General features: G+C 38.7%; 1 long non-coding RNA gene across 3 annotated transcripts in view; it reads right to left on the bottom strand.

Moving 5' to 3' along the window:
• Nucleotides 1-22471, bottom strand: part of LOC122211173 — a 239316-nt gene extending 216845 nt beyond the window's left edge. For all 3 annotated transcript variants that reach the window (XR_006198539.1, XR_006198540.1, XR_006198538.1), the window contains exon 1: nucleotides 22404-22471. This is a non-coding gene — a long non-coding RNA (uncharacterized LOC122211173). The remainder of the gene's footprint in view (nucleotides 1-22403) is intronic.
• Between the last annotated feature and the right edge of the window lie 763 nt (nucleotides 22472-23234).

Consider the following 23234-nt stretch of genomic DNA (forward strand, 5'->3'; position numbering starts at 1 on the left):
AAATTTACAGATCGATATTGTACACGTCGCTCATCTGCTTACACAACCTCATTTGGGCTATGTGGCCTGTGGGATATGAAAGATCCCTCAGTAAACTTAAGTCTTGGCTTCACAGATCTTGGTGGACTGTGATCCAGAGACTGTGTGTGTCCTGAAAGAGGACCCTGAAAGTTGCACCTGAGTGTCTCAAATCTCCCTGATCTTCGCCTGTGCCATCTTTCTCCTTTTACAGTTTTGTGTCCTTTGTCTTTTTTAAAAGTTTATGAAAGTATACGTGGTGGAGTCTTGTGAGTCCTTGCAACTACATGACCCTATGTAATTGCTGCAGTATATATTCTGGTCCACTATAACAGAGCCCAGAAAACCAATGGATTTTGTCACTTTTAAGAAAGTGAGAGTGAACAGTATATTTCAAGTGCCCAGGGTTTAAAATCTGCCACCCGGTTCTAGGACTTCAAGGGCATTTTCCTTTAACTTATTGGTTCTTTCTCAAACATTTAGTGTGGACTCACTATGTGCAAACACATATCAACAATCCACGGGTACGTGAACTCACCCCTTGTCTCTACAAATCTCTTCTCTAAACAAAACACACACACCATTTAAAGTCCAGTGTCATTTGATTAACCTCAAGAACATTTGAATCCAACCCCAGAAACAAACGGTAGACTATATCTAACCTCGTGAGTTTTATTCTATGCCCCAGAAGTAGATCTATTAAGTTTAGAAACTTCAAGCTCTCGGGGTGCCTGGGTGGCTCAGTTGGTTAAACGTCTGACTTCAGCTCAGGTCACGATCTCACACTCTGTGAGTTCGAGCTCTGCATCAGGCCCTGTGCTGACAGCTCAGAGTCTGGAGCCCGCTTCAGATTCTGTGTCTGCCCCTCCCCTGCTTATGCTCTATCTGTCTCAAAATAAAATTTTAGGAATTTCAAGCTCTCTCCTTTTATATTCAGTGTCTAAACATTTTTTAATGTATATGATTGTTCAATGAGAGCCAAGCCTCATTATTTCCTATGAATTATATTCTCTGAAAATGTGTTTCCTTTCAACTAAATTAAACAGCAGTAGCTAATTAGTAACATCCTAAGATGAGGACCAAATTTTGCTCACATGCGAACAGTAACTTTCTATCTTACCGATCTTTAAAATGTGAATACTACCAATATTTGGGGCACCAAGTAATAACACATCCTGTCACCAAGGATAATTTTGTTGACTTAGTGGCGTGGTGAAACAAACTATCAGGGCAGTGGATCCTGTAGGCTGCTCTCAGTCAGGATACAGATATTTCTATTTACTGGGGCCGATCCATACATCTGTTCTCTTCTCGCCCTTCACATCATGCTCTTTTGTTGTCAGGTCATTGCACACGTTTTTTTCTCTACCTAGAATGCATGTCCTTTCCCTTTATCCCCCTTGTCATCCTTCCAAATTACTTGGCCAACATCTTCTTATACTTTAGATCTCAGTATAAGTATGTTTCCTCCAGAATGTCTTCTTGACTCCTTAGACAAGATTAAAGGCCTCTGTCCGATACATTCCAATAGCTCCCTCCACTTCCCCTTTCATTCTATTATCACTTTCTTGTAATTAGCTGTGTAATCCTCTGACATCACCTCATAAATTGTAAGCCCCATCAAGTTCACACTGTTGAAGATTAACACCTAGGATAATGCTGGAAACATGGCCTTAAATATGTTGACTCATAATCTCTCCAAGGTTTCCCCTTCCTCTATTCATGGGGGTTATATTCACTTATCAGTGTGAGCCTGTTTTAGTAGCAGTGCTATGGAAAACATGAAGCTATCAGATTGCACACATGTGCATTTATATGCATAGGTGCTATTAGAAAGGCAATCCAAAGAACTTTCTCTTTTGACAAGTCATAGTGTGTGAGCCCGGCCAAAACTGTAAAGTCTGAAGACCCTCTAGCCCCCAACTTTTATCACTCACTATCCCCAAACCAGTGCTGACATACCTTCATTTTACTCCTCAGCAAAGCATTTCCTTCTGTTCGGTGTCCATCCCCCCCAAAAAAACAAGTGTATCATCATTTCCATGCTACAAAACCTGAATTATTTATATATTAGTAACTCAATTGGTCACACATATTTGGACTCATTTGATTATTTTGTTTGGAGATTTAAAAAATAATTTCTCAAGGGAGCTCACCCTTTATCATAAAACCACACAAGGTCAAAATCTGGCCCATGAAGATAATACTTCATAATGACAACTACTTTAGGCTGCTTTAGTAATAGTTAGCTTTGACTGAGTGCTCACTATATGCCAGGTTCTACCGTAAACATTCCATAGGAATTTTCTCATTTAATCCCCATAACAAACCTATGAGATAGGTACAATTTCTGTCCTCACTTTAAATATTAGAAAATTGAGATGCAAGAAGAATTAAGGAATTCAGCTAAGATCACCCCATTGACTAAGATCACCCCATTAGTAGAGTGCAGATCTGGGGCTCAAACCAAGGCAATCCAACCCACAGTCAGTTTGTTTACCATTAATACTTCTCAAAAATAAGAAAAGTCAAAGTTTAGAACTTCTGCCTAACCAAATTAGTTTTATCGGTTTTACTATAAGTTTTACCTCTGGTGGTTGGTTATCTTATGAAAATATATAAATTTTTATGATTTTCCATGGCATATTTCCCTATAAGAATATGTTTCAACCACAAACAATTCATGACACAGTTGGCAACACTTTGTCTAGAACTACAGCTCTCACTTACATATGAATTTATTAGTATAAGCATGATGCCACAAACACTAAAACTGAATCATCGCTTGGATCCTTTTTAAAAAAAAAAAAGCTTTATGGAATTTTTAAGAGAGTACACGTTTCTACTGCAGCAACATTTGTTCACCTATGAATGTCTGAAAGTGTTTAATGAGTAATTTAACCAAGACAAATTTTTCCACGTTTTTAACAGATGTAGTAAATAGTAAGTGAAACCTGTGCATCATGCCAAATACTTTTTATATTATGAAATAGAATTAGCAACTCCACATAGAAAATGTGTAATATGGTGAGTCACGTAAAGAATGTATGAATCTTAACTGTGAAAGGGAATGGGTGAAATAGGTGATGGGGATTGAAGAGTAGATGATGAGCACTGAGTAATGTATGGAATTATTGAATCACTATGCTGTACACCTGAAACTAATATAACACTGTATGTTAACTATACTGGAATTAAAATTAAAAAATGTAATAAAAAAAAGAATGTATGAACCTTAAATGTTCAGCCACAAAACTCATTTTGCTTGTCTTACATATTGCCATGAATGTCCTCTGCAGTCAGTTGAGGAGAGCCCCAGGAAGAGGGACTCTTCAAAAATATGAACCATATGCCCCCATGAGAGAGGCAGCATTCAGCTGCCTGCCATACAAAAGCTCTCGATGGCCAGTAGATGACAGCTAGGGAAACAAAGGCACTAACAGAGGGGGACAGAAATCCTAGACAATTAAGAAAGGGATATTTGTCCTTTCCCTTTTATTAACCCAACACCAGCAGAGTCAGGCCTTGAAAAAGGGAGGGGAAGAAGTATCCCAGAATCAGACCCTTTACCATACACACACACACACACACACACACACACACACACACACACATATGCAACTTCACCTGGATATCACCTAATTATCCTTTAGGACTCAGCTCAGCTCTCTTATCACTCTCTAGAAAACTACCTGTCCTGACCCCATCCCACTCCCAATACACCTCCCAGCCCCCTCACACCTTCCTCCTTAAACTCCATGATAGGTGTCCTTCTCCAAGTCTCCCAGAGCATGCCTCTAGGGTAACACTCAGCAGCACCCTCTACACTAAATGCTGTCCTTTTCTCTTACCTCCATCCCCCTTTAGACTAAAAATTCTTGGGGAGCAGAGACCATATCTTCATATTTACAATCTCTGATGCCTATTATGGTGCCTGGAATTTAGTAGATGCTTACTTATTGAATGAATGAATGAATGATGACTGTTAAAGCAAGTGTAGTTTAGGACATTTTTATCCTGAGGTTTATCATCCTCTACATAAGCATCATGGCAATCTCCCTGCAATTTATGCCAGGGTCCCTTCTCTTTTTATTCTCTCTGCAAGCAATCTTGTCCATCCCCCCATGGCTTCAATTGTGACATTCATGAATCTGCATGTGTGTGAATTCTAAATCTGTATTACTATTTTTCATCCGAACTCCCAATGGACATTTTCAACTGTACTGAACATTGCCACTTGGATGATAATTCTAAAATCCCTCATTACCTCTCTCTCAACTTCTCCCTCCCCCTCCCTTCAGCTGAGATCATCATTCATCTGTGACTTCATGTTAGAGACCTTGACCCTCTTGTCTCCCTCTGGCACCATTCTTGTCTAGTCAGGCACCAACTCTTGTCAGTTTCACCTTTTAAATCTTCCTAACTTTCTTCAGCTCAGCCATAACTCCTTCCGTTCAGACCCTCAGTCTCTTACATGAACTATGCTGAAAGCTTCTGAGATAATTCTCCTAACTTTAATTAAACCATCTTGTATTCCATGGAAAATCCTATAGACTCCACCAAAAGTCTGCTGGAACTGATACATGAATTCAGCAAAGTTGCAGGATACAAAATCAATGTACAGAAATCAGTTGCATTCTTATACACTAATAATGACGCAACAGAAAGACAAATAAAGAAACTGATCCCATTCACAATTGCACCAAGAAGCATAAAATACCTAGGAATAAATCTAACCAAAGATGTAAAAGATCTGTATGCTGAAAACTATAGAAAGCTTATGAAGGAAATTGAAGAAGATATAAAGAAATGGAAAGACATTCCCTGCTCATGGATTGGAAGAATAAATATTGTCAAAATGTCAACACTGCCCAAAGCTATCTACACATTCGATGCAATCCCAATCAAAATGGCACCAGCATTCTTCTCGAAACTAGAACAAGCAATCCTAAAATTCATATGGAACCACAAAAGGCCCCGAATAGCCAAAGTAATTTTGAAGAAGAAGACCAAAGCAGGAGGCATCACAATCCCAGACTTTAGTCTCTACTACAAAGCTGTAATCAGCAAGACAGCATGGTATTGGCACAAAAACAGACACATAAGCCAATGGATTAGAATAGAAACCCCAGAACTAGACCCACAAACGTATGGCCAACTAATCCTTGACAAAGCAGGAAAGAACATCCAATGGAAGAAAGACAGTCTCTTTAACAAATAGTGCTGGGAGAATTGGACAGCAACATGCAGAAGGTTGAAACTAGACCACTTTCTCACACCATTCACAAAAATAAACTCAAAATGGATAAAGGACCTGAATGTGAGACAGGAAACCATCAAAACCCTAGAGGAGAAAGCAGGAAAAGACCTCTCTGACCTCGGCCATAGCAATTTCTTACTTGACACATCCCCAAAGGCAAGGGAATTAAAAGCAAAATTGAACTACTGGGACCTTATGAAGATAAAAAGCTTCTGCACAGCAAAGAAAACAACCAACAAAACTAAAAGGCAACCAACGGAATGGGAAGAGATATTTGCAAATGACATATCGGACAAAGGGCTAGTATCCAAAATCTATAAAGAGCTCACCAAACTCCACACCGAAAAACAAATAACCCAGTGAAGAAATGGACAGAAAACATGAATAGACACTTCTCTAAAGAAGACATCCGGATGGCCAACAGGCACATGAAAAGATGCTCAACGTCGCTCCTCATCAGGGAAATACAAATCAAATCCACACTCAGATATCACCTCACGCCAGTCAGAGTGGCCAAAATGAACAAATCAGGAGACTATAGATGCTAGAGAGGATATGGAGAAATGGGAACCCTCTTGCACTGTTGGTGGGAATGCAAATTGGTGCAGCCACTCTGGAAAACAGTGTGGAGGTTCCTCAAAAAATTAAAAATAGACCTACCCTATGACCCAGCAATAGCACTGCTAGGAATTTACCCAAGAGATACAGGAGTACTGATGCATAGGGGCACTTGTACCCCAATGTTTATAGCAGCACTCTCAACAATAGCCAAATGATGGAAAGAGCCTAAATGTCCATCAACTGATGAATGGATAAAGAAATTGTGGTTTATATACACAATGGAGTACTACGTGGCAATGAGAAAGAATGAAATATGGCCCTTTGTAACAACGTGGATGGAACTGGAGAGTGTGATGCTAAGTGAAATAAGCCATACAGAGAAAGACAGATACCATATGTTTTCACTCTTATGTGGATCCTGAGAAACTTAACAGAAACCCATGGGGGAGGGGAAGGAAAAAAAAAAGAAGTTAGAGTGGGAGAGAGCCAAAGCATAAGAGACTGTTAAAAACTGAGAACAAACTGAGGTTTGATGGGGGGTGGGAGGGAGGGGAGGGTGGGTGATGGGTATTGAGGAGGGCACCTTTTGGGATGAGCACTGGATGTTGTATGGAAACCAATCTGACAATAAATTTCATATATTAAAATAATTTAACAAAAATAAATAAATAAACCATCTTGTAATTCCTTTTCATCACAGGGACACATCCCTGTTTGAGTAAGTCAAATCTCATTCTAACATTGTGGATACAATGGTGAGTCAGACAAAGCCTCTCCCTCTGTGTTAGCTGAAGTAAAAACTAAGCTTTTTGGAATCATATACCAGCCCCTTGATCTGACAACCATCCATCTTCTAGCCCTAGCTCCTCCCATCCTGCTCACATCCTATGCTTCTCACTTATGCATGCAAGCATTTTATTCTTTCTCAAAATATTTTCCCTTGGGACATGCTGTTTCCTTTGCCTGAGATTTTCATGTATAACCAGCCCGTTCCACGACCTGATAAATGTCTGCTCATTCTTCCAGATAGAATTCAGATGTCATCTCTTTGGTGAAGCTTTTCTCATCGGCCATCGTTTCTTTTCCACGTGGTCATGGCACTCTATACCTGCCTCTAGTCAGGTTGGTCATGCTGTACTACACACATGTTCATATCTGTCTTAGCCTATTTGATAGTGAACTCTTCCAGAGGAGACTTCTTTATCTTTACATCTGAGCAGAATCCAGCACCCTGTTTGTTATACAACAGACCATAATACTTATATGTGGTGTTGAACAAATAACCAGAAGAGTAAAGCAAGTACATATTCTATCTTTCTTAATCCTAACTCAGAAATAAGAATAAACATTCAGAAACAAGAAATCAGAAACATTGGGTCTCTTGATTCTTTAGCTTGAAATTTCTGTAGTTTTTACCTTAAGTGAATGGCACAACTTAATTTTAACAATTTAATGTTTTTTAAAGGCTTAAGTCTCTTTAAGAAACAGACTCTTTTTTAATGTTTATTTTATTTATTTTGAAAGAGAGAGCATGAGTAGGGGGAGGGACAAAGAGAGGGAGAAAAAGAATCCCAAGTAGGCTCTGTGCTGATGGCCCATGAAGGGCTCAAACTCAGGAACCACAAGATCATGACCTGAGCTAAAGTCAAGAGTCAGATGCTTAACCGACGAAGCCACCTAGGCGCCCCACGAAACAGACTCTTTTTTAAATTTTTTTTAAGTTTATTTATTTATTTTGAGAGAGAGAAACAGAGACAGAGAGAGCGTGCACAAGCTGGGGAGGGGCAGAGAGAAGGAAAGACAGAATCCCAAGCAGGCTCCATGCTGCCAGCATAGAGCCTGATGCAGGGCTCGAACTCACAAACTGTGAGACAATGACCTGAGCCAAGATCAAGAGTCAGACGTTTAACCAAATATGCCACCCAGGCACCCCAAAATGGAGTCTTAACTATAGAGAACAACGGATGGTTACCAGAGGGGAGGTGAGGGGGAGGTGGGTGAAATAGGTGATGGGGATTAAGGAGTGCATTTGTTGTGATGAGCACTGAATGTTGTATGAAAGTGTGGAATTCCTATATTATACACCTGAAAGTAATATAACACTGTATATTAACTAACTGGAATATAAATAAAAACTTTGAAAAGCTAAAATAAAAAGGCTCATTTTACCAACTGAATAAGTAAATGTACATTTCTTTATATAGTGCACCATAAAGCAACAAATTGAAAATGAAAGACCAGAAGTATCTTTCAAAATGGTGAAGGCCAGTATAATGACATATGTACTGCCTTACTTTACCCCTCCTCTGCCCTAGCAAGCTGGAAGCAGTCGGACATGGCATTTTTCTTCTCTGAGACTCAGATTCATCATCTGTAAACTGACCAGAACAGACCCCGGCCTCTTCCAGTCTGATAATCAATGACACTGTAATACTCCATAGAATTGCCAGAAATGCCACCAATGCATAAAAATGAATACAAAAGCTACAGACCAGAGGAACTCACAAAGGGGCATCCTCGACTAAAGCAAACATGACTTCACAGAAGCAAGAAGACTAAGGTACGGTAATTTGAATTATGCCAAGGGATTCTGGCTGAAATGCCAACAAATACATGCAATTATTTTAAGTGTGCACAGGAGAAAAGAGACAAAATGAGATTGCTGAAGCTTTAAAACGTCTTAAGGAATGTGAATCTCACAGGGCTCAATCAAATGACACAGAAAGGCAAAAGCATTTAATGGCTTAGAGGCAAGGGTTTAAAAGGGCCTACTTATATCATGACATCTCCTCATTCCTTTTCAATTTGATAAAATAGATAATCACAAAATGTTCCAGTTATGTATAGTCTCCAGACTTGCTTAAAGTAATGCATTTTTTTTTTTTTTTTTTTTGGAGCCGAAGCCTGGCTCTTTTTCTTCACTAATATCTATGAAAGTAGTGAGGGAGAGAAGAAAATCAGAGGTAGAGTACCACCTATGAACCTATCAATTACCAATCTGAGGAATTAGTTGCACATCTAAATATTTCTAGGCCAGATGTTCTTAGCCACAGAGGTACATCATTTTGTTTGAGTTTCCCCCCTTCATCTCCCAAATGTCATGCTCTGTGCCCCCCACAGCTGCTGTATTTTGCCACTCTGTTGGTTTCTAAGCTGCTCTGCATGTGACTGGCTGTGATATGAGAAGAGGGAGAACAGATAAAAGATGAAGAGAGCGTCAGAGCAGAGCAAAACAGCTGCCAGAGGAAGGATGTGTCACTGCAAGGTACGTAAAAGCAGACACTGGAGACAGAAAATTTTTGGAAGGGACTTCTGCGAAAATGAAGATTAGAAACACGTGGAAGGTCAACAGACAGGGGAATTGGGCACAAATCTGCAAATCCATTTTCACAAGTTCTGTGTTCTGCTCATCCTTTTAAAGAAAGGTAATTTCATTCCACTTTAGTCAGAAGGGAATGATTACTTAAAAGCATCAAAGCCATGTCAAGGAACAGTTTGCTCTATTTTTTTTTTAACGTTTATTTATTTTTGAGACAGAGAGAGAGCATGAACGGGGGAGGGTCACAGAGAGACGGAGACACAGAATCTGAAACAGGCTCCAGGCTCTGAGCTGTCAGCACAGAGCCGGACGCGGGGCTCGAACCCACGGACCGTGATATCATGACTTGAGCCGAAGTCGGACGCTTAACCGACTGAGCCACCCAGGCGCCCCAGTTTGCTCTATTTTAAAGGACTCCTTTTTTTCAGCCTTAGAGACATAAAATCAACAAATTACAATATATTTAAATAATACAATTAAAGATTTGATATACTTTTATACGTTGGAAAAGAATTCCCAGCATTGAGTTGACTAACACATTCATCACCCATTTTGCTTTGCCTTTTTTGTTTGTTTGGGGTTTTTTTGTTCGGGGTTTTTATTTTTGTTACTGAGTTGTATGAGTTCCATATGTTTTAGGCTTTAATCCATTATTGGATGGTTTGTGAATATTTTCTCCCATTCTGTGGGCTACCTTTTCATTTTGTTAATTGTTTCCTCTGCAGAGCAGAAGATTTTAAGTTTGATGTAACCCCTCCTGTTCATTTTGCTTTTGTTGCCTTTTAGTGTCAAATCCAAAAAAAAAAAAAAAATTATTTCCAAGATCAATGTCAAGAAACTTACTCCCTATGATTGCTTATAGGAGTTTACAGTTTCAGGTCATATGTTCAGTCTCTGATCCATTTTGAATTGAATGTTTTGTATGGTGTAACATGGGGGTTTATTTTCATTCTTTTCTTTGTAAATATCCACTTCTGCCAACATTTATTGAAGAGATTGCCCTTTCCCCATTGTATTATTTTTGGCTGCTTTGTAAAAAATTTATTTTATGCCTGAGTTTATTTATCAGTCCTCTGTTTTGTTCCATTGATCAATGTGTCTGTTTTATGCCAGTACCACACTGTTTTGATTATTATAACTCCGTGATATAATTTGAAATCAGAGCGTGATGCCTCCAACTTTGTTCTTCTTTCTCAATATTGCTTCAGGTTCTTTTGTGATGCCATAAGAATTTCAGGATTGCTTTTAAATTTCTGTTTAAAATGTCATTGGAATTTCATAGAGGTTACATCAAAACTACATCTTTTTATATTGTCTATACATTAAAAAATTATTGTAATAACTGCTATTTTTAATGCTTCATTTCTTTTCATCTTTATACTGGTGTTATAAGTGATTTACCAACCATTATTACAATAGGAGAATATTCTGAATTTAACTATATATTTACTTTTACCTATGAATTTCATATTTTCATATGTTTTCAATGTTATTAATTAATACCCTTTCATTTAAGCTTAAGAAATGTTCTATAAAATTTCTTATAAGACTGGTCTACTTGTGATGAGCTCCTTCAGATTTTGTTTGTCTGGAAAACTATCTCCCCTAATTCTGCCAGATGGAATGTTCTTGGTTGGCAATTTTTTTTCAGCACTGTGAATATATCATCTCACTCCTTTCTGGCCTGCAAAATTTCTGCTGAAATATCCACTGATAGTCTTGTAAGGGGTTCCTTTGTATGTAACAAGTTTTTCTCTTACTGCTTTGAAATTTTCCTCCTTGTCTTTAATTTTTGACAGTGTAATTATAATGTGTCTCAGTGTGGGTCTCCTTAGTTCATCATATTTGGTAATCTTCAGGTTTCTTGGATCTGGATATCTGTTTCTTTCTCCAGGTTAGGGGAATTTTCAGCCATCATTCCTTTGACTAAGATTTCTGCCCCTTTTCTCTTTTTTTCCTTTCTGCAACCCCTATAATGTGTATATTGTTCTGTTTAATGATGTCTTCCCTTATGTCCCTTAAGCTAACTTCACACTTGTCCTTTCTTATTTTCTCCTCTTCTTAAAAAATTTCATGCCCTATCTTCAAGTTCATTGATCTCTTCTTTCATGTGATCTAGTCTGCTATTGAATGCTTTTATTGAATTTTTCAGTGCAGTTACTATATTGTTCAATTCCATGATTCTTCTTTGGTAATTTTAAAATATTTTATCTCTTGTTGAAAATTTCAGTTTGTTCATGCACTGCTTTCCTAACCTGGATGAGCATCTTTAGGACCATTAAATTTAACTTTTTACTGGGTAAATAACTTACCTTGAATTCTTGAAGATCAATTTCTAGAGATTTATCTTGATTTCGACCCTATTTCCCTGTTTCTTAATTTTCCTTGACTCTCTGTGTTGCTTTCTGCACATTAGATTAACCAGTCTTGAAAGAGTGATAGAGTGGTCTCATGTAGGAAATGAACCTAGTTAGCCCCAGCTCTTGGTTGCCACTTAAACTTCTGTGATTGTCTAAGTCACAACTTTGTTCTTAGTGGTTGCCAGTGGTTGATGATATGCAAAGACCCATCAGGGTCTCAAAGGATACGATCATAGTCAGGGCCCTAGGTGCAGACTGATTAAAAACCAGACACCCAAGCAGCACCTGGAAAAGTATGTAGTTAAGCCTACTGGGAGAAAGAAACTGGAAGACGGGCATTTGTGCCTGTACTGAGCCTGAGGATATATAACCACAGGGGATGCTCCTGCGTTTGTTTAAAAAGTGTTTCTTTGCTACAATTTTGTGGGACTCATGAATGCAAGCCCAGTTGGCTATCAGAGCCAGGCAATCTGGGGCTTATCCCTTCTTTGGCAACTGCAAAATAAGGGGTGGCACTAGATGTGTACAAGCTCCTGTCAGAGAGATGCTGGTGACCTGATTTTCACTTTGGAATAAGGCAAAAAGAGAAGGTGGGGAAAACAGCCACTAGCTCCTCTGAGTTCAGTGGAGGATCACAGGTAGATGTGAGTTAGAAGACAGACCCTCAGTCATCAGCCTATAGAGTATGTAATCAAACCCCTTCCAGGGAAAGATGGAGGTGCACATTTTTGCCTGATCCCCCTGTACTGAGCCCCAGGGTAGGCGGGGGGGGGGGGGGGGGGGGGAGGGCTAGGGAGGGGCAGTAGCTGTGGCAAGTGCTCATGCAACCATTAAGAACTGCTTCTTTGTTATCGTCCTGTGGATCTTGGAAATTCAAGCCCCATTGGCTTTCAGAATTGGGGATTTGTGGGGGTTGGCCTTAAAAATTGGAGTGCTAGATGAGTGGCTCAAACCTGTCACTCTTCAGGCATAAACTGGCACCTTGGGGGTTCCACACCTATTGTATGTCTCTGTGCTGGGGGTGATGTTTATGATTAGAGTGTGTCTCAGTCTCCCATTTTGATGTGTATATTTTCTCTTTCACCCAATGTGTAGGAGTCACGCAACTATTTCCTGGATTTCTCTCAAAAGGAATCACTCCTTATGTAGCTGCACATTTGGTGTGTCTGTGAAAGGAAGGAAGGTCATGAGCCTTCTAGGTCACTATCTTGTTCCTTCATAAAGGAAATTTTTAATGTCTTTAATAAAATATATAAAGTTCAATTAATAAAATTAAGCTAAATCAAGAACCAAAATAGTGTATAAATAATGTGCTTTACTTGGTTAAAAGGGCTTTAAAAAGTATTTGGCCCCCTCTGCTTCCTTTGGGACTTTATGCAGGCAAAATTCTTATTCTTAAAAGGTAGCAATACAGAATAAAATGAAAATAGTTGATTGAGATGATGAAGTTATTCATACCTAATATTTTCAGAGCAAATAAGAATAATATTAACAATATAAGCAAAATTTTAAGAGGATGGACACTTTCAGAAAACAAACCTATCTAACCGAATTCTGCCCCTTTTTCTCATTCAACTCCTTCTATGTGTTTTTGAAATATATAATATTGATTTTTTAAAGGTCTTCAGAGACCACTTTATCCAAAATAAATATCAACTTCCTGTAACATATTTGAGATAATGGTTCAAGCAATAGAAGATAATATGTATATTTTCAATATATACATTTACCCTGTTTACTACTACATATATTTGCCCGCTCTATATATTAACCCCACTTGGTTAGAATCTCATTTCCCAAGCATATCTAGTATGTAGTATGCCTGTGTGGGCCATCGTGTCCATGGGGTCTCTGGAGGACCACCTTGTACTTTCTCTTAACCTCAGTCATGAGCCTATTATTTAAGTTCATGGGAACCCTCATTCTATTGTCTCTCTGCTCGACACCCTAGTCCTCAACTAGAGATTAGAATCTTACCTGGAGTTGCCTCTCGCTTGCCTAGCATCCTGATGGCTGCATCCTGCTTCTGTGTCCAAGGTGTTTGCCATGAATAAATCATGAATAATCCTGCCAGACTTTATACCAGAACCTCACCCTGCCAAATACTGCTGCACAGCACCTCCTACCCAATGAGCTCCCTGGCTACATTGACAGTTTCACGGATGTTGGCCTATACTCTCTGGTCTTATACTCTTTTTTTTAATTTTTTTAATGTTTGTTTATTTCTCAAAGAGAGAGACAGACAGAGTGTGAGCAGGGGAGGGGCAAAGAGAAGGAGACACAGAATCCGAAGCAGGCTCCAGGCTCTGAGCTATCAGCAGAGTCCGACATGGGGCTCAAACTCACAAACTGTGAGATCGTGACCTGAGGTGAAGTCAGATGCTTAACCAACTGAACCATCAAGCTGTCCCATTGTTGTCTTATACTCTTATAACCAAGTAAATTTCTGAGATTTATCCAATCTTAGCTCTGTCCCTACCTTGACCACTGAAAGCTTCCTCTTATCCAAGATTATCCCCAATAGGAGAGACTTGTACTTTAATTAAAAATTAAACTTATGCTTTCAATGGCCCCTGTCCCACGCTGTTACTCATCTTTCTTCTGGATTCATGATTTCAATTTTCCTCTGAATGAAAGGGAGCTCGTTTATAAAAATGTGCACAAGCATCTCTAGGTGATGGTTGTACAGAGGAAAAGAAGCATTCTGAATCCTGATCCAAATGTTCTTGAGACAATTGGACAGTGAGTTCACTGGGACAATCTCAAGGCCATCCAAGGAACCACTCTAGCCTCTCCCGTGTAAGTGATCCCCAGGTAGAGCAGCTTGCCCAGCCCAGCCCACTAGGGCAATTTATTCATACAGCTGGACTTAGGCTGCACAATCACCTCTCTCTTAAAACTACTGGTTGCTGCCAGTACCTGCTAATGTGACAGACCAGTTCAACCTGTGTTCATACCTAAACTAACCCAACCAACAGAGACTCACTTTCTCTACCGCTTCAAGGTTCAGATGAAGCACTCATCATGGGGCATGTAATCTGACTTTTCTCATGGCTGCTCACAGGGGTTGGCTAGCACAATCCATAAGGGCAGAGTAGTTAAATGCCCTGAAGAAAATACATTAATCAATGAGACACAGGAGATGACAAGGAGATCTAAGATAAATTCATTCCCCTTCTTCTTTTTTCAATTCCAATGGACTTTTCTAAGACACAGTGATTCTAGATAACCTCTCTGGAAATGTCCTATAAGTACACAACTGCCAGTGTTATATATAATGCTTCTAAAGCCTTGCGAATACTGTAAGGAAAGGGTTTTTTTTAATTGTCTTATCTATGTATCTGAGCTCTTAAAACTTTCTTATAGCTAAAACATTAGAACTTATCTGTAGGATTACAGAGAGATAATCCTGCCTTAAGTAGTGTGAAACAAAAACAAACAAAACCAGACAACTGATAATACACTTGATATTAAAATCTATTTTTTTCCCCATTTCTTTCTCTTTTCTCTTGCTGCCCATGCTAGGCCTTTATTTTATGAGCTCCTGTTTCTTGCATTTAGTAAAAAATAATTCAATTCTAAACAGTGAATTTAGACAGCATTTTTTCTTAGATTAAAAGTCATATACTTTTTTTTTAAATCTGCTTATTCATGAAAATATATTGGAAACCATTCTGCTGAGCTTCTATTTTCTCTGATGTTTTCGGTCAGTATTCTTTCATCATAAAACAGAAAACTTAGCAAAATTAACTAACATTTAAAAATTTACTGATGCATATTTAAAGCCAATAAACTGCTTTGTTAATAACAAACAATAACAACAACATGAGATGTAATCAGCTCAGGAACACACTGCCTTGTATTTGCTCTCCTTTCTCCACTGCCTCACTTCCCTTCATTCTTGCTGTCCTGGGATTGCAGGCCCAAATAAAGCATGTGTAAATTTGTTCTCCTATCTTCTTTCTAGGGAACTTGGACTAAGACATAGCATATTCATATCAGTTAATAATCCTGACTCTTGCCTCACCTCCAGAGAAGAGCAGAGTCATATACGGAGGCTGGAGAGGTCTTAGTACTTTTTAGCTTGTGGTTAGAAATCTCTCTGGTAGGGATGGGCAGTTCATTATTACCTCTCCACCATCTGCCTGTCTCTCCCTCTTTCTTTCTCTCTTCCTATCTGCCTTACCCCCCTCTTGGTTCTCTCTCCCTCTCTTTCCCCCCTTTCTCTTTCTCCTGCCCTTCCTTCCTCCCTCCCTCTTTCTCCTGTCCACCCCCTTCATGTTCTCTCTCCCAATCCAAGAAAGGATCTTAATAGAGTCAGATAAGAGGTGACATGAAGAAACTTTTTGAATTTAACCAATGCATGTGAATGACTGGGGTAAAGAGCTAAATAGGGAATAAGAGGAAATAAAAATATTTTCATTGACATCTAACAAAGAAAATTTAAATTTAAATTCTGGGCGATTTTCAATGAAATTCATTTCAATATTCCTATTAGTTTCAAAAGTGTGGAGAGCATAACTTTGAGGAAAATTTTCCCAAAAAACTGTTCTAAATATGTGTGAGATCTGCCCTAAATTTTGGCATTTGATTTTAAAGCACAAAGTGTTCTTGTGAAGAAGATAAGAAAATAGACCATGACCTTCTTAATAAATGTACTATATATTTTTTAATTCTAGGTTATTCTTTTCCCAGAAATTTAAACTCTCCCTTATCTCTTAATTCAGTATTCATCATGGGCTTAGAAATCCCGTTGACTAATACAAAGAGTGAACTGGGCTTCACATTTATAAGTGGACTGCTTGGTAAATTTATTCTCCTGGGTTTAAAATAACCACTAAGTAGAAAATTGTACCAGCACTATCAATGCAACAGAAGTAGGCTGATAAATTAGGAATGGAGGAGAAGAATTAATTGCTATTGGACATGAAAGGAGAATTTTAGTTCATAAACATTTGTGCTGTAATCTCCTCTAAACTTTAATTAAACTCTCTTGAGGTTTATAATCTTAAAATACATTTATTTTAAATTTACCCACTTGCCAGAAAGATTTATTCAAGCTGTCAGTGTTCTACTTTAAAGCATTTCATTTTGAAGTGACTGATTCCAATCATCATCCCTCTGATGCGGTAAAGTCTTTTAAAGCCGACTCAGGAAACTTCTGCTTTATAGAAGAAAGAAATAAGAAAAGAAAAGAAAAGAAAAGAGGAGAGGAGAGGAGAGGAGAGGAGAGGAGAGGAGAGGAGAGGAGAGGAGAAGAGAAGAGAAGAGAAGAGAAGAGAAGAGAAGAGAAGAGAAGGAAAGAAAAGAAAGAGGGAGGGAGGGATGGAAGAAAAGGAAGGAAGGAAGGAAGGAAGGAAGGAAGGAAGGAAGGAAGGAAGGAAGACTCTTCAACTACAGGTGTGAGTGTAAATTGGTACAACCATTTGTATAACAATTAAGCACTGTTTGGGAAAGTTGAATGTGCACATGCTCTACAATCCAGTAAGTCCACTCCTAAAAGGCACAGAACAACTCTTATGCATGTGCAACTGGTGACCTTAACAGGAAACTTCACAGCATCATTGTTCATGGTAACAAAAAAATGGAAAAACTCAAAAATCCATGAAGAATACACAACTTGGAATATATTCAAATCAAGAATATCATATATAGAAAAATGTGTGCCTATATATGATATATATAGATATATACATGTATCAGTGCAAATAACTATAGCCATACATAAATATCTAAGGATGTTAAAAAATTATAATATTGAATGAAAAAAAGGATCGCATTTATAAAATTCAAAAAAGAGACAACATAAATAAATCTACCTGGTAAAAGAGTAAAGAACCATAAAGTAATGATTAGCAAAAAATTTAGGAGAGAGATAAGTTCTATAATAGGAGGGAAAGGAAAATTTTCAAAGAGAAGCACTTAGGGGACTTATAAGTCACTAGGTAAGTACCATTTCTTAACCTGGTGGTGGATATGTGAATATTTATTTTATTATCATTATCAAATTGTGTCTATGTGTATTCCCTTACATTTGCATATATATTCTGGAAAAAAAGTTTTAATTATAATGAAAGGTATTGTTAGCAAAATGATGGTATAGGAATTTCTAATTCACACCCCTCCCAGAACTATCAGTTTGAATAACTATCCATGAAGAAAAATACCTTCACAAAAGCTAGTTTCCAAGTGACAGATTACAGCACTTGGGCAAAGCACAGAAATAAGAAAAAAATGTATTGAGGAGGTTAGGAAAGATAGATTCATACTACCCCATCACTTTTCCCCCAACCCAGGCAGCCCAGCACAGAGAGAGACACTTTCCCCATAGGAGAAGGACCCACCCAACACCAGACAAACTCCTGTGGTTCTAGACGGCCCCTACCAGACTCCTGTGAACCAGATACACAGCTCACACCAGCACCTGCTGGATTCCAAGCCATGACCTTAGGCTCCCAGAGACTTCCACAAATCCAAGCTCTGGGCACATCCCAGAGTTGGCAGATCCCATGTACCCAAATGGCATTTGTGGCTCCAGGCTCCTAATCAGCCCTTGTAACCCCAGACTGCAGGCAGGTACCTGAGATCCCAAGCTCCCAACTGTGCCCAGCTCCTGGCCTACTACCATGGACTCACACTTTCTCTCCACCCCAGTACCAAGCCAACCCCTAATGACTTTAGGTCCAGACTATCTTCTGTGGATCCAAGCTTCCAGCCTGCCCCAGCACCAGGCCAGCCCACGCAGCCCCAGCCTCAAGGCCAGCTCTCATGACTCAGTCTCCAGGCCCACCCAAGCACCAGACTGGCCCCTATAGATTCAATCTCCATGTGAGGCCCCAGGTTACGAGCCCATATCTATGACCCCAGGCTATAGGCTTACCCTAGTACCAAGCCAATTTCCATGGTCTCAGACTCTAGTCCAGATCCTCTAGAACCAGGCTCTCAGTCTGTCTGAGTATGAGTTTGGCCCCCATAAACCTAGATGTCGAGCCCACACCAGCAGTCCCCAGCACTTGGTTGACCTCTGTGGACCAGGATCCAGGTCCACCTATGCAGACCCAGGTCCCAGGTGCCTAAAACTAACACAATTCCAATGACTGGCCCTCAAGAAATAAAGATGTATGAACTGTCTGAAAAAGAATTCAGAATAATATTTTTGAAGAAATCCAATGAACTAAAAGGGAACAAGTAGACAACTAATTGAAATCAGGGAAACAATGCATGAACTAAAGGAGAAGCTTAGCAGAAAAATAGATACCATGAGAAAAAACAAACCTAGAATTGAAGAAAATAATGACTGAAGTGAACAATTCAATAGAGAGCTTCAATATCAGACTCAGTCAAGCAAGGAAAGAGTCAACTTTAAGACAGGTCATTTGAAGTCATCCAGTCAGAGGATCATAAAGGAAAAAGAATGAAAAAGTGTGAAGAACTCCTACATGAATTATGGAATACCAAGAGATATAACCTCTGCATTATTGGAGCCCAAGAAGAAAGAAATAAAGGGAAAAAAAGAATCTTTAAAGTAATAAAAGAGAACTCTCCAAATCTGGGGAGATAACTGGATATCTGACTTTATGAAGCTAATAGGCCACACTAAAATTTCAACCCAAAATAATCTTCACCCATACACATTATGATAAAACCATCTAAAATCAAAGACAATAAGAGAATTTTAAAAGCAGAAAGAGAGAGGCACCTGGGTGGCTCAATCAGTTAAGCAACCAACTCTAGATTTTGACTCAGGTCATGATCTTATGAGTCAAGAGTTTAAGGCCCACATCAGCCTCTATGCTGACAGGGCAGAGCCTACTTGGGATTCTCTCTCTCCCCCTCTCTTTATGCCCCCTCCCACTCATGTGCTCTATCAAAATAAATTAAAAAAAAATAAAAATAAGCATTAAAAATTTTAAAAAGAAACAAAGAAAAAAATAGTCACATAGAAGGAAACCCCGATAAGGCTATCAGATTTCTCAGTAGAAACCTTGCAGACCAGAAAGCTGGCATGATATATTCAAAGTGCTGAAAGAATAATACTGCCAATCAAGAATATTTACCCAGCAAAGTTGTCTTTCAGAAATGAAGAAGAGATAAAGACTCTCCCAAACAAAACTGAGGGAGGTCACCATTACTATACATATCCCTTATAAGAAATGCTAAAAAAGAGTTTTAAAGCTAAAATAAAACTAATTAATAACATAAAAACATATGAAAATATCAAACAAACTAGTACAGGGAATTATATAGTCAAAGTTAGAATACTCTAATACTATATTAAGGTGGTGCGTTAATATCTTAACACCAGTATAAAAGTTAAAAGACAAAAATTTGAAAATAACTATGGCTACAATAACTTGTTAAAAATATACAATATAAAAACAGGTGAATTATAATATCAAAAACAAAATTATGGGGAGAGAGGAGTAAAAGGAAAGAATTATCATATACAAAGTTAAGTTGATAATCAGCTTAAAATAGACGTGTGTGTGTGTGTATGTGTGTGTATAATGTTTTATGTAAGTATTATGGTAAGTACAAAGTGAACCTAGAGTAGACACAAAAGATAAACAGAAGGGAATCAAAGAATACTACTATGGAAAATCATCAATTCACACAGAAAGATGGCAAAAGAAGAAAGGTACAAGGGAACTACAAAAGAAAAACAAAAACACAATTAGTAAGATGGCATTAGTAAGTCCTTACCTATCAATAATTACTTCAAATGTAAATGGATTAAATACTCCAATCAAAATACATGCATACAGTAATTAATAGATTACAAAGTAAGATTCAACTATATGCTGCCTATAAGAGACTCGCTTCAGTTTTAAAGATATAAATAGGCTCAAATTAAAGTAATGGAAAAAGATATTCCATGTAAATGGAAACAAAAAGAAGCAGAGATAGCTATTCTTATATTAGACAAATTAAACTTTAACCAAAAAACTGTAACAGTAGAGAGAAGGTCATTATATAAGATAAAGGGGCCAATTAATCAAAATACACAATAATTGTAGAAATCTATGTACCCAGGGGTGCCTGGGTGTCTCAGTCGGTTAAGTGACCGACTTTGGCTCAGGTCATGATCTCACAGTTCATGGGTTCAAGCCCTGCATCAGGCTCTGTGCTGACAGCTCAGAGGCTGGAGCCTGCTTCAGATTCTGTGACTCTCTCTCTCTCTCTCTCTCTGCCTTTCCCCCACTCACTCTCTGTCTCTCTCTGTCTCTCAAAAAATAAACAAATGTAAAAAAAAAAGAATCAATTACAAGAAAATGAAATGGGTGTACTCTTACATAGGAACTCTTTGTGTATACTTAAATTGTGTACTTGATGCTACTACAAAATGAATGTTAACTATAGATTCATTTGTAAAAATTAAAACACCTAACTCTTCATTAATAAAAAAATTGATAAATCATGAAACAAGTTCATACTATTGAATATAATAAAGTCATAGAAAGAATGATACAAATTTCTATTAGTGTTTCTAAAACTATGATCCAATGATCATCTTGATCAGAATCACCAGAGTTTTTGGTTAACAGATTACTGAGCCACACGCCAGACCTACTGAATCCATGGGACTTAGAATTTTAATTAGAACCTCAGCTCATTCTTATTTATGAAAGCTTGAAAATAGCTACTATATATTCCAAGAGGGACAGCTCCCTAAATAAAATTGTTAGAAGAAAAAGCAAGATATGGAATAATATATGGAACATAAGCCTGCGTTTATAAAGACAAAACTGTAGAGTTGTGTGTATATTTGTGTGTACTTGTGTGTGTAGCTGTGCATATGCTTGTGTATATTAATATGTGTATGCATGAATATAAACAAGTGATATGAAAACGTCCAGAAAGCAATATAGCAAACGTTAATAAGTCAGTACAGAGCCTGATGTGGGGCTCGAACCCACAAACCGTGAGACCATGACCTGAGCTGAAGTCAGATGCTCAACCGACTGAGCCACCCAGGCACCCCTCATTTGATAACTTTAAAAGAAGAAAAGCACGCGACTCAAATATAATTGCAGACCAATGAGAAATGTAGAAGATTAGTGTCTTGCCATGAAGGATAGGACAAACTCCAAAGCAAATAATACCAACTTTTTACCAAATGCATATTAAGCTTTTCTGGTCATCAAAGAGCACCACTCAGATCTCCTATTATTGTCCATTTTTGACCCATGGTACCAACAAACTGTGCTCTGAATCCTCCACTGCACGGCCACCATGAACACCATACCTCCCACAGGCTGTTCCCAGCTAAAGAATCAGTGCCTCCAGGGTCCTAAAGCAGACCCATTTCCATGAAATATGATTTACACAGCCACTTGGGCTTGAAAAGTGACCATAAACCGTGCCAAAACTTTCTCAGGACTTCATTGCCGTCTAGGACTCTTCTTACTGAAACTTCCTGTCATCAGCCCTTTATAGGGATTAGACCTGCGGTGTGGTCTGAGAGCTCTCCCACCTCCACTGACTCTTTCCCCAACTTCCATCACAGGGATTTTAGCCCAATAAATAACTTGCAGTCCTAATCTTTCTTTGGTATCTGGTTCTTAGAGAACCCAAATTAACAAACTATCTGAGTCAAAAGCCTGAACTCTTAATAAGCACATTGTACTACCTGCCAAGTAAAATCTGTAACTTTACAGAGTATTTCCCTACTTTTTAACAGATTATCAGCCTGTCAAATGAACAAACATTTTCCAACACTGTCCCCAGACAAACCCATTACCTCCTCTAGGATGAGGTAATGAACACCACCACTTGACTTTCCAACACCCTGAGTGAAGATTTGCCCAGAACCTCAAGAAGACCAGCCCAATTGACCCTTTCTTCATTCCTTCATTCATTCAGTCAAAATGTATTGAGTACTTACTATATGAGAATTACAGTCCCAGGCCCTGAGTAGGAGGTGCAGACTAGGTCTCTGCTCAAATGTAATTTATAATCTGGAGGAGAAAAAACAGACGTAAAAAATAAACACAAACATATCATTAAAAATTACAAAAAGTAGGGGCACTTGGGTGGCTCAGTCAATTGAGCGTCTGACTTCGGCTCAGGTCATGATTTTGCAGTCTGTGAGTTCAAGCCCCACATTGGGCTTGCTGCTGTCAGCACAGAGCCCACTTCAGATCTTCTCTTTTCCTCTCTTTGCCCCTCTCCCATTTGTACTCTCCCCAAAATTAACAAATATTAAAAAATAATTATAAAAGCCCTATGAAGGAGAAGAAACAGAGTCTCAGGAGAGTATAAAAGAAGCAATTTTAAGATCAGAAGGTGAAAGGCTTTCTAGAGACTATGATGTATAAGCTGAGACAAAGGACGAAAATGAGCCTGTTACATGAAGTTTGGGAAAGCAGTTCCAGCAGAGGGAAAGCCCAGGAAGGCCTGCAATGAAGAGCTTTGTGATGGAGACAACACAGGTGAGAGGCTTGAAAATAGTTACCTGTGGTTAGAGAGGTAAGCAAAGGTCAGATTGTTCAGGGCCTTGGGTGCCATGGTAAGGATTTAAGATTTTATGACGTCACTGAAAGGTGTTAAACAGGAGCTGAGGAGGGGGAATAATAAAAAAAGGCTAAGAAGAATATGGTCCCATTTCAATTCTTAAAAGACGACCTTGTCAGGCTTTTAGAAACTGGCTTAGCAGAGCACACAGCAACAAGAGAAATGAGGTGAGCCGCCAAAAGTGGGTACAAAGGTAAAGGTG

The sequence above is a fragment of the Panthera leo genome, chromosome F2 (assembly GCF_018350215.1).
Source record: "Panthera leo isolate Ple1 chromosome F2, P.leo_Ple1_pat1.1, whole genome shotgun sequence".
Lineage (NCBI taxonomy): Eukaryota > Metazoa > Chordata > Mammalia > Carnivora > Felidae > Panthera > Panthera leo.